Source organism: Pygoscelis adeliae, unplaced genomic scaffold, assembly GCF_000699105.1.
Source record: "Pygoscelis adeliae isolate BGI_AS28 unplaced genomic scaffold, ASM69910v1 Scaffold242, whole genome shotgun sequence".
In the NCBI taxonomy this organism is placed as follows: domain Eukaryota; kingdom Metazoa; phylum Chordata; class Aves; order Sphenisciformes; family Spheniscidae; genus Pygoscelis; species Pygoscelis adeliae.
Genome location: NW_008824369.1, coordinates 3,464,839 through 3,481,706, shown reverse-complemented (window position 1 = coordinate 3,481,706; position 16,868 = coordinate 3,464,839).

Genomic DNA, 16,868 nt, shown 5'->3' with positions numbered 1-16,868 from the left:
TTGAGATTTCAAGTGCAAATTGAATGTCTCGTGCAACCTGGCTTAAAAATATGTATAGAACTACTCAAATGCAAAAAGATCCACTTGGCTCCCTTCTGTGGCATCTTTTATAGGAGAGTTCATAAACAGCCTGGGGGATTTCTGCTTACGAATTGGTGAATCCCACTTTGTGATAATGTTCCAAATAGGCAAATTGCTGATCTGCACAGCTAACAAGACACTTGCTGCTTCAGAAGAGCTGTTTTCAAATGCAAAGTTAACTATGAAGATAAATGTAGGTATTAACACTGAAGGCTATTATAAAGCCAAGGAATGTGATTCACCAGTCAAGATAGCTGGCTGACAGTCCATCCAGTCGCAGTAGTGAACTGAAAGACACTGAATTAAAAACAAAGAAGCAGGAGATGATTGGCAAATAGCAAATAAGTAACTAAGCACCAGTTCCTAATGTAGATCTGATGAAAATGTGTTTTGGGAACCACAACAGCCAGAAAAGGTGAGATCATGTATTTCTGTATTCAGCATTGGGGAACCTCTAACTTGAGAATGCTGATCTGGTGGCGACCCTAACAGCTGTTTTTAAATAGCCTGATTTTTTTTTTAAAGTTTCTGTAAGCACTCCCTGAAGGACTGGTAAATGCTTTTTTGTTGTTGTTTAGTGGAAGTGGCCAACCTTGGTGACGTTGCAGACATACTGAAGTCATTGTAAAGCACCACAAGGTGCATGTTGGATGGCTTGCCAAGCCAAAGGTCAGAGGAACCACAAGGATGGTTCAGAGCAGGCAATGGCTGTGGCCTGGATGTTGTATGGGAGGCTGGATTAAATAGTCCTTTCCAAGAGTTTTCAGGCCAGGAATCTATCCTGACTCCGTATTGCTTCAAAGTGCTGCAATATATGAGTGCATAATTATAAGTGGACAAGGCAGCTGGCTGTTGTCCATTGGATTTCTTCTTCCGTTGCTGCATCCCTCCTCATACTTCCGGTTTGAATGTCAGGGGACTGTGTTTCTAACCCCAGATGTGAGGTTAAAAACAAAACAGCAGAGTGAAGAGTCTCTGCTCCTGGGTTTTCTTTCTGAAAGACATTGTAATCCAAAATCTGCCACCCTTCTGCCAGTCAGTAGTTGTGAAGATGTTGGAGGAAAAGAGCCTGGTTTGCAGTTGGAAGTTAGTCCCTTGCAGGGTCACGTGAGGACCTGGTGAGCAGGGAGCACTGCAGCCTGGTTCTTCAGCTGGTGCTGGTGTGACCGCTTGTTGAGTCCTGCTCTGGTGGCTGCTCTTACTCAGGTGCCAGATGCCACGACAGAGGTGTTTTGAGTGAAGAAGCCTTTCCCTTGAAGTTTATCAGGTGGCTGTGCAACACCTTGGACTTGACCTGTTAAGCTCTTCAGCTGTAGTTCTCCTGACTTGTGATTCTCCATAGATAGAAAGGGTTCATCTCAAGCACTGGTTATTAATCTAAAGGTAGCATTGAGAAGACATGGAAACATACTGTATATACGGTAATTACAGTATATGTAGCTAGAGACAAAAGAAAAAGGGGTTGGTGAGAAGCATAGCTCAGGATTACACTGTGAATGGGGAACTATCAGCCAATTTAGGATGTGAAAGAAAATGTACTTCCTTCTTCTACTTCTTTGTAACTTTGTCCTCAGTGAGTAGTGTTGCTGCTGCTATCTGAAGGGAGGCTTCAGTGTGTTTAAGGTTTTCAGGGTCAAAGGCACAGGGCTGCTGACTGGTGAGACTTGGTGGAAGGATGCGATGCTTTCAAAATGCAGAACTTCAGTGGTGACATGAATAGCCTTTTAGTGTGTGGAGAAATGGGGAAAGTCTCCGTATCAACAGCAAGTGTCCAAAGTAGCTTAAATTTCCCAATGAAATGCAAGGTGAAAGATTGCAAAGGGTAAGTTGATCACAAGTGGGGAAACCAATTTGCAGTCAGTGCCTTTATAAAAGGCACAAATTTTGCTTTTAGCTTGTGGGGATCACTTTTTCTAGACAAAAGTTGGCTTTTAGTGCACCTCTGCAATAGCAGCAGTATGTAAATCATGCATTGAATGGTCCTAGAAAAACAGCGTTGACAGATGAAGGCATGTCAGGGTGATGGCTTGCCTCTCTGCGGTTATCAGCAGGTGGCTGAGGTGTGACAATAACAACAGCGGAGCTGTTTGCTGTTTTCTCGGTGCTAACACTGGTACTCCAGGCCCAGCTTCGGAGCAGCAATCCCAAGTAATGAAGCATGCTCGGTGGCTGTGTCCAAGTGACACACACAGTTCAGTTAGCACAGAGGGCTGGGCTGGGGTGGCACGTATTGACAAGGCATGGATCTAAGAAGCTCTAAAGCTTCAGCAGAGCAGGAATGGCCCACTGTCAATGGCTGTGGCCTGGATGTTGTATGGGAGGCTGGATTAAATAGTCCTTTCCAAGAGTTTTCAGGCCAGGAATCTATCCTGACTCCGTATTGCTTCAAAGTGCTGCAATATATGAGTGCATAATTATAAGTGGACAAGGCAGCTGGCTGTTGTCCATTGGATTTCTTCTTCCGTTGCTGCATCCCTCCTCATACTTCCGGTTTGAATGTCAGGGGACTGTGTTTCTAACCCCAGATGTGAGGTTAAAAACAAAACAGCAGAGTGAAGAGTCTCTGCTCCTGGGTTTTCTTTCTGAAAGACATTGTAATCCAAAATCTGCCACCCTTCTGCCAGTCAGTAGTTGTGAAGATGTTGGAGGAAAAGAGCCTGGTTTGCGGTTGGAAGTTAGTCCCTTGCAGGGTCACGTGAGGACCTGGTGAGCAGGGAGCACTGCAGCCTGGTTCTTCAGCTGGTGCTGGTGTGACCGCTTGTTGAGTCCTGCTCCGGCGGCTGCTCTTACTCAGGTGCCAGATGCCACGACAGAGGTGTTTTGAGTGAAGAAGCCTTTCCCTTGAAGTTTATCAGGTGGCTGTGCAACACCTTGGACTTGACCTGTTAAGCTCTTCAGCTGTAGTTCTCCTGACTTGTTGTGATTCTCCATAGATAGAAAGGGTTCATCTCAAGCACTGGTTATTAATCTAAAGGTAGCATTGAGAAGACATGGAAACATACTGTATATACGGTAATTACAGTATACGTAGCTAGAGACAAAAGAAAAAGGGGTTGGTGAGAAGCATAGCTCAGGATTACACTGTGAATGGGGAACTATCAGCCAATTTAGGATGTGAAAGAAAATGTACTTCCTTCTTCTACTTCTTTGTAACTTTGTCCTCAGTGAGTAGTGTTGCTGCTGCTATCTGAAGGGAGGCTTCAGTGTGTTTAAGGTTTTCAGGGTCAAAGGCACAGGGCTGCTGACTGGTGAGACTTGGTGGAAGGATGCGATGCTTTCAAAATGCAGAACTTCAGTGGTGACATGAATAGCCTTTTAGTGTGTGGAGAAATGGGGAAAGTCTCCGTATCAACAGCAAGTGTCCAAAGTAGCTTAAATTTCCCAATGAAATGCAAGGTGAAAGATTGCAAAGGGTAAGTTGATCACAAGTGGGGAAACCAATTTGCAGTCAGTGCCTTTATAAAAGGCACAAATTTTGCTTTTAGCTTGTGGGGATCACTTTTTCTAGACAAAAGTTGGCTTTTAGTGCACCTCTGCAATAGCAGCAGTATGTAAATCATGCATTGAATGGTCCTAGAAAAACAGCGTTGACAGATGAAGGCATGTCAGGGTGATGGCTTGCCTCTCTGCGGTTATCAGCAGGTGGCTGAGGTGTGACAATAACAACAGCGGAGCTGTTTGCTGTTTTCTCGGTGCTAACACTGGTACTCCAGGCCCAGCTTCGGAGCAGCAATCCCAAGTAATGAAGCATGCTCGGTGGCTGTGTCCAAGTGACACACACAGTTCAGTTAGCACAGAGGGCTGGGCTGGGGTGGCACGTATTGACAAGGCATGGATCTAAGAAGCTCTAAAGCTTCAGCAGAGCATATGGTGTTTGCATTTCTGCCTCTCAATCTGATCCAAGTAGTGCTCTGCTGAGAGGTGGATGCTTTGCAGTAATTTCTTCCCCAGATGTAGCTGCTACGAAAACAAGTGTTGAAGGACTTATTTTTGACAATGGTCCTCTCTATCAAGGGCCCTTCAGTGTTCGCAAGTTACTGGATTAGCATAACAGGGACGGCTTTAAGCAGTGCCGATAAGAGCAGAGTGTTTCCTGGTAAAATTATGACCAAGTGACTTATAATTCTGCTGTCTTGCCCATTTTTCAATCTCAGACTTAATAGGAAAGCTTTGGCTGCCTGTAGTGTCACGTTTCCTCTTTTGCATCTGTAAATTGCAGAAGGATTTGGTGGTGTCCAAGCCTGCAGCGCACAGACTGGGGTTAGCGCTAGAAGAGGTCATTCTTTGTTCTGGGAACTGTGAAGCATTACAAAATGTTTCCTTCCTTGTGCTGTCTTTGGAAAGACTATTCTTTCTAATAACCCAGAAAAACAGGGTGTTCTCAAGTCCTGTGTGGGTGTTTTTTTGGTTTTTGTTAGAACTTTTTTGCAACATGCAGGTGCTTAGATATGCTCAAAGGATCCAAGAGAAAACTTACTATTGTAGCTTTCCTTACAAGTTGGACAGAAGTTTTGAAGTTGTTTAAAAACAACCAAAAAGGCTACCTTTATATTGTAGAAGTCCATGCAAACAAATTGACTTTGTTTGCCTGTTTGTACACTGAAAACACAGGAAATATCAGTTATATGCAGCCCAAACTTTGCTGCATGGTTTGTACTTGCGATCTGAATGTTTGAAGAATGAGTCCATTTCTCTACAGAGTGGCAGACCTTTTTTTTTAAACATCCACAAATTGCTTCTGCTAGGCAGGCCATGACTGATTTGAAATGCACACTGGAAATCGCTCTTGCAGAACGTGCAGGAGAAAGTGATAATGTGCTGTGCACAGGTAGCCTCTTCTTGTGGCTGAACTGGATGTCTGGGTTCTGTGACGGCGTGCTCGGTTTGCATGCACCGGAAGGTGTCTGTGCTGCAAACGGCAAGGGTGGAGTGTGCTGTTTGCTGGCAATTCCTAAACCACCCAGAAGTCTAAGGTAGTACATACACAATTATTTGGTGGTGAAATTATAAGTAAAGCAAAAAGTAAATAAAAGTTAGTACAAACCTGCAAAGAAGGTTGTGGTGAATGCTGTGCGAGAGTGCACAAGCTGCAGTGCTAAGCTGTGTTTACAGGGAGGTGTGGTTTATGGGGAGCAAGGTTCTAACTAGCGCTTTCTGGCATTATCTGTAGCTGTGTGCTCAAAGTCTCCTTATTAGCTTTTTCTTCTCTGTAGAAGTCTGTTGCACAAAACTTGGCACTGAGCTGCAGCCTTGGAAAGCCAGATTATTTTTTTTTTTAATGGCATCAAAAACTCTTTTGCTCCTGCACTGCTGTGGAATGGCACTGCTCTATCACTGCTGCAGTGCTAAGACCTGTGTGTGTTGGTGAAACTGCTTCCAGCACCCATTTGGAATAAATACATGCGTATTCCTTGTTGGACAATGTTTCTGTACAAGAGAAAAAAAATTGATAGTACTGTATTCTGACATTCTGAGTATAATTTAAAATCAGACTTGGGCTGTGAACATGGGCGTTTGTCTGTGCTAGGCCTCTTCAGGTAAGACCTCAGTGGAGAAATAGTGCAAAACTGTGGTTTCAACATTGTGCTTTTGTTTGTGTAAATGGGACCTAAACCTGAGGGCCTGCATGGGCAATCCTAAAATTGATGCAACTCTTCCATCCCTAAAAGTTTGCAGCTTCAGACCCTTTAGTCATACCTGTCTGAAGTGGAATTTTGTGGCTCCTGAGGTCATGGTCCAGGAAGGCGGCTGGAGGACTTTGCACCCTGGAACCGCTCAGTGATTAAATCAAGGAACTGACCTGGCTGAAAACAGATTTCAACACCAGTGCAGAGGTATGTCTGATTCAAGTTATAGTGTAACTAGCCCTGGCGCGAAAAGAAACAGTCCTGCTAACTAGAGGCCAGGGTATTTGAACAGCTGCCCAGTGAACCAGGTTGAGCACCTGATCCAGGTGTAAAACACTGTTTCTTCTTGTCGGATGAGTTGTTATAACCCTGGTCTGGCATAAACCTGGGGCAGGAACAAAGTACCTGTGCTTCAGCGCTAAGCGAGTTGGGTGCAAAAGTGCAGGATGCACGAGGCTCTGTGTTGAATCTCTCTTCTGGAATATTTTGGGGTGTTGAATCAATAAGCAGAATTCAGGAGCCAAATAAAAAGTTCCTGGCTGACTTCTGTCTTCATGTGACCTCGTAGGTTTTTCTAAACCATAGCTTTTTTTAAACGATCATGGAAAAAACACACTTCTGGGTTTGGCTTATAGATTAGCTGTTTCCTGCCCTTTATGGCTTCTTTCTGGTTTGGAGTCAGAAATAATGCCGAAAGCTGATAGAACAGATCACTGTACCACTAGTGAAAGGGGACTGTAATAGCATTTTATTTCTGGTTACTTTGTGACCTGCAGAATTGTAGCTGAGCGGGGAATATTCCTGTTAAAGTGCTAGCATCAACCCATCCTTTTCAGAGCTTATTCTTTCTTTGTTTCTCTCTGTCCTGAAGACCATGCTCTCCATCTTGAGCTGTCGCCACATGAGCAGTTGATCAATCTTTCACTTTGCAGCAGTAGATTATGTGTGATTTGATGCTCTCCTTGCATCTGGTGTGTGTGCATCTCCTCCTCACCAAAGTGCATTAAAGCTTTGGACAAGACTGTGAAATCACACACAGCCATATTGTGTTGACACTGGACGTTTGAGGTGGTGGTGTAATGCCACTTTACAACTGGACAGGCAGTAACACAAACGACTGTCTTCACTAGACCCCTAGAGTTCAGCTGCATGTCTGTAACGTAGCTACAGTCCCCACCTTCCCTGCAAGTTCCTCTGTTGCAAGTCTGTCTGCATTTTGAAGCCCTTTGCAGAAGCTGTACCTCTTTAAAAGAGTAATGAGGTTGAAAGCAACATACAGGGCTGTGTGACTAGTTTGGGCCCATCCATTTATCAGGGAAATTGTTTTCCAGTGCTGTATACCGATAGAAAGTGTCAAGCCTGATAAATATGCTTGAGCTTCTTCACCTCTTCATTCTCCCTAGAGCTTAGTTTCTAGAAAGAAATATTTATATGTAAAATACTGGAGATGCTCACCAGGGACCAACCTGGAGTGGAGACAGGGCAGGAATATTTTAATTTCGAAGCTGGCTGGATAAACAGTCAAACGAACAAACAGTTTCTTTTGTTTTATAAAGACTTTATTTAACAAAAAAAAAAGAGGAAGGGAACTGAACTTCATACATTGAAGTGTCTGGGAGGGAACATCCTTTCAGATGTTTGGTGTGTTGGAGATAACAGCACCCTTCCTTTAATCAGTAGCCTTTTTTCCAAGTGCTTTTTTAACACAGTGCAGAGTCAGTGAGTCTGGGCTTCTGGGCATCTTATTTCTGTGCTCTGGTTGAAATAGCTCTTCCTGCTGGAATCGAAATCGGAAATGAGCTGAGCTACACAGGCTGAACAAGAGGAAGATGGGGAGTGGCTTGCTGGCTGGAAACTTGTTAGTTCTGTTTATCTGTTCAGTAGCTTAGAAATAATTACTTTTGAAATGTTAGGAGCTCGGCTGAATTTGAAGTGACCGACATGTCTTAAATGTGAATGATGGGGTCTTCCTAAATGTAAATGCTCTGCCCTGGCAATCTATGGGTGTTTTTATATTTGCTTTAGAATGGTCGCTATCTTCAGACTAGCAGTAGTTCTCGGGGATGGTCATGTCTTCCAGAGGGACAACCTTAAGTTGAGGAACGATTATAGTAATGGGGTTCTGTGAATAGCAGGTCTTTCCTATACCTAGGAGAGCCATTTTTGTGCCTGGAGAAATCACGAAGGATATGAGCAAAAAGGACGCCAGACTAAACCTAGCTTGTTTAGAGATCAAATGCTCCACTAGAGTGAGTATTAAAAATAGTTTGGGGAGCTAAGATGGTCTTTGGTGCTTACAGCAATGAACTACATGAAATAAGCCTGCTTGAGTCCTGGGACTTCAGAGGTTTATTTTGAGCTGACCTCCCGTTAAAGGACTTGAAAAGACAGCCCTTGCAATTCAGGTTGTCCAACTTGATTAGATTTTATCTGGAGCTTGATTGAATTTGTGGACAAGATTATGAAAAGCAACATGACTGTCAATGAAGTGAGCAGTCTTTGAGGGGAAAGTCGCTAGTATCCCAGAGGGTAGTGCTTTTAAGTTCAGTTACGAATATTAGAATTCCTTGATTTAGTTACAGGTTTTTAATAGGACATTCTTGCTGCTGTGCCATCAGTGATACTAGTTTAACACATAGCTTGCATGGTGCTTGTTACCCTGAACTTGGTGTTTGCTGGAGTCTTAAGTATCCTGGAAGTAGAGGGTTTTCTTCCCATCTTAGCTGTTACCAAAGTGGTCTTAGCCCCTGGGATCATAGCTTTTTAGGGAAAAGCTTTGATCCTCAAGCACAGCAGCAAAAATAGCCTTGCTCATTAGGGTGGGGTTGTGTCCGCTGTGCTTCGTTGCCCTAGCGGGTCAGATTGGATAGATTATGACCTCTAGATAGCTTACTTAAACAACACATCTCAATATTTGTGTAGTGGATATCAAAGTCAGACTCTCATTTGAGGACATAGGGATAGCCTTTTTGTAAGATGAGAGGAAAATGGAGGAAAGCCTTGATATCTTCCCCCTGCAGATGGGGTAAGTAACAAGTTTTAGATGCAGCTATGCTGCCTACTCTTTCCTTCTTTTGCTGGCTCTGTTTTAGTAAAAGTGTGGCATTGTCTACAGCTCAGAGACCGCACCAGTGGCATGTTGAGTGATTGCTTGAGCCCAGTGAGAGCCAGCCTACCCATCGCAGCACTGAATTGTCACAATCTCTTCATGTTGGTGTTCTTGTTTTTCTTCTGTTGCTGAATGTTCAGTGGCGATGCTGGAGAAAAAGGGAAAAAAAAATCTGACATGTTCATATATAGCGGCAGCTGTTAATGGGGAAAGTAGTATTTTGTCAATACTGGGGAGATCTCACTTGTTAAAACTATGCTTTTTGTCTCTTTTTGTTGAAGTAAAAGCAAGTTGATGCAAAAATAACAGTAACTTATAAACTTGAGAACTATGCCCATATTACAAACTTTTTGGCTACTGCCGAATAATGAAGAAATCTAATCTTTAGCTGTGTGTTTGTTAAATGTCTCCACAACTAGTTTTGCTGTACGTAACTCAAGGGAACTAACAAAAGATGTGACAGATTTTCAAATGAATTTGTACTCTTAGTCTGTAAAAACTTCAAAAATGTTTTTGTACCGGGTATGCTGGCAGGATCTACCACTTCTCTCTGACAAGGAAGTGTATGGGGAAGGTGCTGTATTTTTTGGAGATTTTTCTTCGTTTGAGACTACCATAGCAGAAATGGGCATGTGTATATGTGTGTGCGGGGAATCTGTAGCTTTTGTTTAAGATATTAAATCTGCTCTTTGCTCTATTCCCAACAGAGCTGGCAGCACGGATTGCTTCAGGGTCTCCCATTTCAGTGCAGAGTTTGGTCGTCAGGAGCCAAGCTTATCTGTTAGACTTCACGCTAGTGCTTCTCATCTGCTTCAGTGCAGTTTGATCAGCTGAGGGGCAGGCAATTTAAGGGAGGCAGTGACATAAAACATAGTTGTTTCTGCAGTGGTTTGACTTTTGGTTTATAAATAGTGGGAAGCAGGTAGCTGTTATAGGCTACATAAACAATTGCTGTAATTAGAGTTGTGTGATGGCAAAAGGGAGAGATGCTAATGCTTCTCCACCTTCTAACACACTTTCCTCTGCTAGTGAAGAGGTGAAGGTGACAGTGTTGTATGTGATGGGCTCCTGAGGCTTGTAGCAGCTGGACCATTGGAAAAAAGCTAGAGGAGTTGTATGTGCATATGTTCTAAAATACCTTCTCCCTGTCCCAAAACTCTGTCGTCTTCCCCTGCCGCACGCTTGTAGCTTACCTGGGATCTTGTACAGGCCTCAGTAGTAGCCAGCATTAACTTGTCACACTCTGTACGTTCAGAGTGTGTTCTTGCTGCCCTAAGACCTTGCCATGGTCTTTGGTTTTGTTTTCAGTGGCCAACTCGGGAATGTAACAACAGAGAACTTTGATTTTCTTTTTTTTGAAAAATGAAAGAAGTTGGGCTGTTTGTTTTGCTGTTCGGTTTTCAGCCTTCTTCCTTCTGTGACTTCTGCTTTTCCAAGCTGAGAGTCAGCACTGTGTGACCAGGCGCTGTCTGCGAAGATGCACCTGATCAGTAATGACTGCTCAGAAGATGAGCTGCTCCTGCGCATGCTAGGAAGTGGGGCAGAGGAGTTCAGCGTGTCCTTTGCTTGGCTCTAAGTGCTTCTGGGAGATAATGATTTTGGGTCTGAGCAGAAAGAATTCCAGACTTTTCTTGTGCTAGAGCCCACAAACCATTGCATTTGAGTTCTTTGTCCAATTGCAACCTTTCTTTTTTGTGTCTTAGAGATTAATTTTTGCACACATCTAATGTTGTTTTGGTTTAGGTGGTTGTGCTAGAGGAAAGCTGTAACAAGCTCTCCTGCTGCGAGCTGTTGTGCTCAGGCACTAGAACGAGTTTTTCTCCTCCACATCTGTAGCGCACTTCATGATCTGTTCTGTGGCTGCGGTGGTGTTACGCCCAACAGCTGGATCAGTTGTGTTTCCACATTATGCCAGTTTCTGTACTCTCTCCTGCTTGTCCTCTGTGAGAAGCTCTGATCTCCTTTCGTAAATGTTGGTGTGGACTAGGACCCTGGGATTGGAGCCCCTTTCGTAGGGAAGCTGAGGCTGGGTAGCTTTCTCTGTTGTGACCATTCCTCCCTCACTTTCCTAAATCAGTGGAGTGAAACACCTACAAGAGCAGCACTCATGCTGTGCAGTGCTGCCTTTGAGGAGTATTAATACCTTTTGGGTGTCAGCATTTCTCCAACCTGTGTCAGACACGAGCACAACTGTGCATCTTTCCCCTTCCCCTCCACTCCATCCTTATTTCTGCAGTGCCATCTCCCTGCTCGCCAAGGAAAACCTGAGTCATGGACCAAAGTAGAACATGGGATCGTCCTATCCTGCTTTTGTTGAAATAATCTGGTGTGGCTGCTCTGCGCTGACCCTGTCATTTGTTTAACTGAGGTCCTGCCTGCTTTGGCTGTCTCTCCCTGATTGACCTCTGGTGGGGGAAGAGCAATCAATGTTGCGATTAGCTGGAGAGCTGGAGCAGTACCGGTGCTTGTCAGGCTGGGCTGCGGGGATGCGGAGGAGGGGTTGAGCAGGGAGCTCTCATGCGTGCTGGCAGCCTCCCACCTCCCGGGCTCGTTGCTGTGCAGCTCTGGAAGACGGCAGCCAATGGGAAGCACGAGCATCCATGCAGTTGGGCTCGCTGAATAACTCCCAAGGTACCTTGTTTTCAGTCTGAAGCATGTAACTTCTCTATTGCTGCTTTTTTTTCCTTCCCTACCTCTCCTTTCCTCCCCGCCTCAGCTGTCTCATTTTGTTGTTTTGAGGAATAGCATCCATGCTGTTGCGTCTCTCACTCGGTCTCAAGTGGTACTTGCTGCATTTCTCACGCCCACAGAGTGACTGTCCGTGCTGTTCAGCGTGGGGGGGATCTGTCACCTTTTGGTGCTTCGTGACTGTATCAGGTGGGATAGGTCATGCAGCTGGAGGCAAACCTGAGCTCTGAAGGCTTATGCTTTGCCTAACCCTCTAAGCAAGCTGAAAATAGTCCTAAAATGGGGTCATCAGCCATTCCGCGTGCATGGGCTCTCTTCCAGTTCTGTGTGCCAGCATAAATGCTGTAGAACTGTATAATGATTTGGGGCCCCCAGTGCAGGAGGAATGTTGACTAACTGGAGCATGCCTAGGGGAAGGCCACTGAGGTGCTTAGAGCTGACCTGTGAAGAGAGGCTGGGAGGCTTGGGACCCTTCAGTCTGGAGAGGAGAAGGCCAAAAGGACAGATCCATGAGCAGCCTTCGCATACCTGAAGGAGGGACTTGGAGAAGATGGCACCAGGCTCTCCTCAGAGGTGCCCACCAAAAGGTCAAGTGACAACAACCACAAGTTGCAATGGGAAATGGCACTTTGGTGCAGTCGCTCATGAACGTTTTTCGTCATAGTGCTGGAGTAGGGGCTGAGGGAAGCTTGTGAAACTCTAGCCTTAGAGACACTTGAAACTTGCCTGGGCAAGGCTCTTAGCAACCTCATCTATTAAATTAGCCCTACTTTTAAGCAGCAGGTTGGGCTATAGTGACCTCCAGAGGTCTTTTCCAGCCTATTGTTTTCTGTTATTTTATGGGATCTGTGAAATTGAGGTTTGTCTCTGAAATCCTGTTGCAGTAACGTGTTGACTTAGTGGAGCGAATGCTATAAAACCGGAACTTTAAATGTGCGTATTTAATAGTTATGGGAATGAATCTTTTGGGACTCTGTGGTGCCTATTTTCAAGTTACTGGGAAAGGAGACAGATGACTGAATGCTGCTTTCCTTCTTCTCCATGGGATGCTGTGTTAAGGCTGAACGATGCTCTGTTTTCCCAGTTACCCCCACCCCAATTAGCGTGATCTTTATTTAAAAAGTATGCCTTACATTCACATATTCCGCATATAGTCCTTTCAAAATATATTGACTCCATGTCAAGAGTAACATGTGAAGAAACAGTCATTTTATCTTTAGCTAATAGAAGTCCAGTGGTGTGCAAGTGGGTTACAATCTAACTGTAATGAAAAGCTAATCACCAGCCTCCTCCACCCCCTGGGATCCCAGGGGGTTACTGGAGCAGCACACTGCCCCAGTTTTTCTTCCTCATGTGTGTGATGATTGAATCTCTTTGTTTTGTTTGGTGTTTTAAGCATGACTCTTGATAAGCTAGTTTGATGGTTGGCTGCTATGTGTAAGGCCAGCATTTGACAGATGACTTTAGAGGGGGAAAGCAACTTAAGTAGCTGAATAGGATTTAGCTCTGTCTACACTGTCCTGCCAGAGCATGTTATAACCACTTTAGTGGGATTCCTTCTTTAAATATAGCCATGACATCAGTGTAGGCAGAACCTCTAAGAGAGCTCTGGGAACTTTCCTGTAAAATCAATCTCAAGATGCAGTTCAGAAAACTGGTGAATGAATGAATGCCTGTGCAGGAGCTCAAGGAATCCTACCAGCACTGATCTTGCGAGCGGGATAGAAGGATATCTGAAGGAGGGCTGTGTGCCTATTAGTTTACCTATAAAGTGCATCGATTTCTAGTGGAAACGATGAATCTGTCTTGGGAAAGCAGAGCAGCTAACGAAAAATCCTGTTAGGGCACAGTGGGGCAAGCACCTGCTTCTTTTAACTGACGTAACTGCTATTACAGCGAAATATTCTACATTCTACATATTCCCAAAACTTGGTGGTAAAGGAAGCTAAAAGTGAGGTATATTTGTCCCTAAATAGCTGATATAGACCCAGTTACTTTAAATTTTTTTAGGCCAGTGGTCCATTCCAACTTTCAGCTTTGCAGGCAGACAAGCCCTAAGAGAGTTGAATAGTTTTGCTTAGTTGAAAGGAGCCAGTTTCCCCTCTTCCCCTGACCCTGTGGGGAAATGGAGAAACTGTGAGAAGCGGTGCTCAGATCTGAAGCCGCAAAGGGGGATGCCCTCTGTAAATATATGTTGTGGCACCATATTTGACTCGTAACCGCAAGGTTTTTTTAATCTATATGCACGTCTACTGTTAGCTGTTTCCCTATTCTCATGAATGGCATTCAGGAGGTGAATTTAAAAAGCGTGTGCTCCCCTTTCTATCAGCGTGACGACTGGGCAGCAGAAGTGGAGGGGTAAGGCTGTGACTGCTTGCCAGAGTGCTGCTTTTGAGGGGACAGCATCTGACTTTACTCTGGTTGCTGAGAGGGCCATCTGCAGCTCTGCACTGCCTAATGGGGAAAGCTGTAAAGAAAGCATCTCTATTCAAATTGTATTTCCCTTCAGTATAGCTGCCGGAGGCCCTAATCCCTTCTCAGCATTTGGCGAGGAGCCTGCATGAGGCCTTTCTTAGCTCCGTAGCTTCCCTTGCGCAGGCTGCAGTGCTGAGCGGAGAAGTGGTTAATGACGCTCCCAGTCTTGTCAGTGGTGCAGAAACACAGGCTCCAGCTGTGTCTGTGGTGGGTCTTGGCTAGCTTGGATAGTTTTTTGATCTGCTTCCTCTGTTAGTCTCTATACGGTATTCTTTTTTCCTGGGTTTGAAGGTTCTCAATAGTGAATATTGGTTGTCTTTGTCCCTGAGGTTTTTTTAAGAGCTTTTTTTTTCTTTAAAGAAAGAAAAGGGGGGAAAAAAAAACCTCAAAAAAATCCAATATAAAACCAAGGAAGATGCGATGTGGAAATGTTTTCTGCACATGAATGAGCCTCTTTTGGGGGAGGGAAATGTACAGCTTTAAGTTGAAGGAAGAGATTGACTCCTTTTTTTTTTGTCCCTGTTTTTTTTTTTTAACCCCAACTGTAGTAGTCTTCAAAGGGGAAGTTTGGAGTGAATTTATGGTGAGAAGTGTGGCACTTGTTTGTCTCTGGCAGTTAAATGGCACGTTTGCGTTGTTTGTGCAAGGAGGTCAGTTCAGGTCTGCAGTCAATAGATGGGTCAGAGGTCTGTGTTCCTCCTTCCCCAACTTACAGAAGATATCCCTATGGTATATTGCCCCTTTCCTGTTCTTCACGGCCTCTCCACATGACTGACATACTGCATTAAAGCTGACTTCAAATACAAATTATTTTAAGGAAGATGTCATGTGGACTGCTAGCTGTAGCACAATGGGCTGTGACTTTTTGAAGATGTAGGGCAGTTTGCCTTTGATTTTGCTCTTTATCCCCTCCCAGAGGTCAGCCATCAGGGCAGCTAAACCAGTGTAATTTGCTAATGTGATAGTGCTATTTCTCTCACCCTGTAGGAGACTTAATGTGTATTATGAACTACACTGTTTTGGCTGTGTAAACAGCCATTTGACCTGCTTCAGTTGTGTAGACAAATGCCAGTGAAGCTGAATGGGGTAAATATCAATGGAAATCCAGTGCCCCATGTTTATTTTTGTTGGGTTTTTTCTTGTTGTTCCAAACTTCTCACTTTTGATTCTGAAGATGGACTTCAGGTTGCAAACTGAGCACAAACTGGACATGGATCTCCATGTTAAAGACACCTGAGTGTCACCAATCTAGCCCATTCCTGTCACTGACGTATAAATGCAGAAGCCCCATTATAGCAACTTACCTTCCTGTCCATTCAGTGCTAATAGAAGCAGTTTATGAAGCCGTTTGTGGTGGATTTGTTATCTTGACAAGAAAGTATCTCTTTTCCTCCTAATTAATTTTTTTTTAAACTCAGGTGCCTCCAAATGCCAAAATGTATGCTAGAGCTTCTTACTGTGGCTTAAACATTTTCCTAATATCTGCTGTTTAGAAAAAAAGACCTCTTCATGGTGCTAATGATATGAAACAAGTTGTATAAATGTTAGCAGGCACCTTAAGTTGCCTTTCAAGTCTAACATTAGTAACAATTTGATGTTGGAGTTTCCATTCCAATCTGGACTCTCTCTCAAATTATTCTGCATCACTTTTGTCATTCAATGCAGCAAATGTTATGGTTGAGTTTGTGTGCAGCAGTAGATACATAGCGCAAAAATTCCCAAGACATAAATGGGATTAAAATGGTGCCTGCAGAGATGTTGCCATTGACAGTTTTCTAGGCAAGACATGGTTCTGCAAATGATTCAAGGACACAACCCCATTGGCCCAGCGATGATCATGTTTTCTACATTTGTCTTAAATTTTTTTTGTCTCTCAAGTTTCTTCACGCTTTCTGTGTTCTTGTGGTACAGTCAGGACACTTTCATAATCCTCAAAGTGAATGAGCTTCCCTACTTGTTTGGGCCTGATCAGCGAGCCTTACCAAATCCTGGTTACGGTCCCGCCAAAATTACTTGGCGGTGGAAGGCTGCAGTGATGTTGTGAAGGGAATGAGGCGCCGTGCATGGTCCCGTAGTGGAAGCCTGTGAAAGGCAGCCTGCCCTGGCTTTCCAGAATCACTTCAGTCCAAGTGTGGTGGTTAAAAATATCTTCTCTTAAAATGAACTTCTTTCATGTGGAAATTTTGGAGACAAATTTGGAAACTCAGTGTGGGTTTTTTATTACTTGGGGTAGACGGGAAGTGGCCATACTCGAACTGTTTTCCTCTCAGCTGCTTTGATACGTTTGCAGGTCACGAGCTGCATAGAAAAGATGCCAGAAAAGTATAGTGAGAGGAAGAATGCTTGTGCTGGACGTCTGTGCTTGCGTCCTATGCAACTGAATGCATACGCTGCTAAGAAATTCAAACAAATCTTCTTTGCCCAGCAAAACTTGTTACCTAACACAAGCGATGTGATTCTGTATCACTGAAGACAAAACAGCAAGTTCAAAATAACGGCAGAAGCGAGCAGAACCACGTTATCTACAGCAGTCAGGCTTCTGGAAATGCTGCCATCCCTGATGATGGGATGGGCTAACCCGGTTGATGGGTCGATGTTCCTTTGGCAAAAGTTTCCACAGCTGGGACAGGTTTTTGTTTTCTGTTCCACTTAGGGGTGGCTCTGCTCATTTCTGCTCTCCTTCCCCTCCCTCCCCGATGCCTTGTTTATCCTCTTCCAAATAGAAATGGCATGTGAAAGCCCCTCTCAAAGCAGACTGATGGCTGCCTGCTAAGAGGGTACTGCATGGTGTATGCAGCTTGCAGTGACCTCCCTGCCAGGCCTTTCCTGCTCTGGACATCAGAGTTGAGGTTTGAGCTCAGTATCTTCAAACACTGTAGTGACTGATC